The sequence below is a fragment of the Petromyzon marinus genome, unplaced genomic scaffold (assembly GCF_048934315.1).
Source record: "Petromyzon marinus isolate PM22_M1 ecotype Great Lakes invasive population unplaced genomic scaffold, UKy_Petmar_22M1.pri1.0 PM_G_Scaffold_29, whole genome shotgun sequence".
Classification (NCBI taxonomy): Eukaryota; Metazoa; Chordata; class Hyperoartia; order Petromyzontiformes; family Petromyzontidae; genus Petromyzon; species Petromyzon marinus.
In genome coordinates this window covers 2,372,501-2,375,000 of record NW_027422861.1, presented here as the reverse complement: position 1 = coordinate 2,375,000, position 2,500 = coordinate 2,372,501, and positions in this window count along the sequence as shown.

Here is a 2,500-nt window from a genome sequence, read left to right as displayed (position 1 = left end):
CAGAAATCCCTGGGAATGGGAAAACGGGTCATTTTCGTGTTGCCACATTGCGTACGAACCGCATGAAACTTCCAGAGGCATTTGCAGCAGGAATGCATGTGCACTCAAAAACTTCTATATGTTTCACGGATAGACCCCGTGAAACGCTAGAAATTGGCGGGGATGTGTCTCTTGTGGCTCACGGGGCTGTTAGGGTGGCACAGAACTCCCTCGGAATGGGAAAAGGGGTCATTTTCGTGTTGCCACATTGCATAGGAACGCCATGAAACTTCCAGAGGCATTTGCAGCAGAAAGGCACGTGCACTCAAAAATTTTAATATTTTTCACGCATAGACCCCGTCAAACGCTAGAAGTTGGCGGGGATGTCTCTCTTGTGGCTCACGGGGCTGTTAGGGTCGCACAGAAATGCCTCGGAATGGGAAAACGGGTCATTTTTGTGTGGCCACATTGCATAGGAACGGCATGAAACTTCCAGAGGCATTTGCAGCAGGAATGCATGTGCACTCAAAAACGTCTATATTTTTCACGGATAGACCCCGTGAAACGCTATAAATTGGCGGGGATGTCTCTCTTGTGGCTCACGGGCGCTGTTAGTTAGGGTCGCACAGAAATCCCTCGGAATGGGAAAAGGGGTCATTTTCGTGTTGCCACATTGCGTACGAACGGCATGAAACTTCCAGAGGCATCTGCAGCAGAAATGCATGTGCACTCAAAAACGTCTATATTTTTCACGGATAGACCCCGTGAAACGCTAGAAATTGGCGGGGATGTGTCTCTTGTGGCTCACGGGGCTGTTAGGGTCGCACAGAAATCCCTCGGAATGGGAAAACGGGTCATTTTCGTGTTGCCACAATTGGCATACGAACGGCATGAAACTTCCAGAGGCATTTGCAGCAGAAATGCATGTGCACTCAAAAACGTGAATATTTTTTCACGGATAGACCCCGTCAAACGCTCGAATTTGGCGGGGATGTTTCTCTTGTGGGTCACGGGGCTGTTCGGCTCGCACAGAACTCCCTTGGTCCACCTGATTCGTGCATACAGGCAGCAACTAAAACTCTGTAAACCTGCTGTGAGGACATCTAAACAGTGGACCAGTGAGGCTGTGGAAGATTTGCGGGCATGCTTAGACTGTACTGACTGGGATATGTTCACGACTGCTACCAATAGTCTGGATGAACTCACAGAGGCTGTGTACATCAGCTTCTGTGAGGACTGCTGTATCCCAACACGTACCAGGGTGAACTTTAACAACAACAAGCCCTGGTTCTCAGCAAAGCTCAAAAGGTTGAGGTTGGAGAAGGAGGAAGCGTTTAGGAGTGGGGATAGAGACAGATTCAAGGAGTCGAAGAACAGGTTTAGCAAAGCGGTGAGAGAGGCTAAACGACTGTACTCAGAGACACTAAAACACCAGTTCTCTACTAACGACGCTGCTTCTGTCTGCCAAAGGGCTCAGGCACATCACCAACTACAAACCCAGAGCGCCCCACACCACTAACGACTCCCGCCTAGCCAACGACCTGAACGAGTTCTACCGTAGATTTGAAAGACAATTGGACTGTCCTGAACCACCCCTTCCCACCCAAGAGGCCCCATCCCCCACCCATACTACAGAAACGACTCTCTCCTTTCAGGAGGGAGAAGTTAATGGGCTTTTCAAGAGGCAGAATCCACGCAAAGCAGCCGGGCCGGACTCTGTCTCTCCAGCCACCCTCAGGCACTGCGCTGACCAGCTGTCTCCGGTGTTCACCAACATCTTTAACACCTCCCTGGAGACATGCCATGTACCAGCCTGTCTCAAGTCCTCCACCATCATCGCTGTGCCCAAAAAGCTAAGGCCAACAGGACTAAATGATTACAGACCGGTCGCCCTTACATCTGTGGTAATGAAGTCTTTTGAGCGCCTGCTCCTGGCACACCTCAAAGCCATCACAGACCCTCTCCTGGACCCCCTTCAGTTTGCCTACAGAGCCAACAGGTCTGTGGACGACGCAGTTAACATGGCCCTCCACTTCACCCTACAGCATGTGGACGCCCCAGCATCCTACGCCAGGATCCTGTTTGTGGACTTCAGCTCTGCCTTCAACACCATCATCCCTGCCCTGCTTCAGGACAAGCTCTTCCAGCTGAACGTGCCCTACTCCACCTGCAGGTGGATCACAGACTTCCTCTCTGACAGGAAGCAGTGCGTTAAGCCGGGAACAGAAGTCTCTGACTCCAGGTCCATCAGCACGGGAACTCCTCAGGGCTGCGTCCTTTGCCCACTGCTCTTCTCCCTGTATACCAACAGCTGCGCCTCCAATCATCTGTCCGTCAAACTCTTGAAGTTTGTCGGACGACACCACCCTCATTGGGCTGATCTCTGGTGGGGATGAGTCTGACTATAGGTGGGAAGCTGACAACCTGGTGACCTGGTGTAGCCAGAACAACTTAGAGCTAAATGCTCTAAGGACAGTTGAGATGGTTGTGGACTTCAGGAAGAATACAGCCCCACTCACCG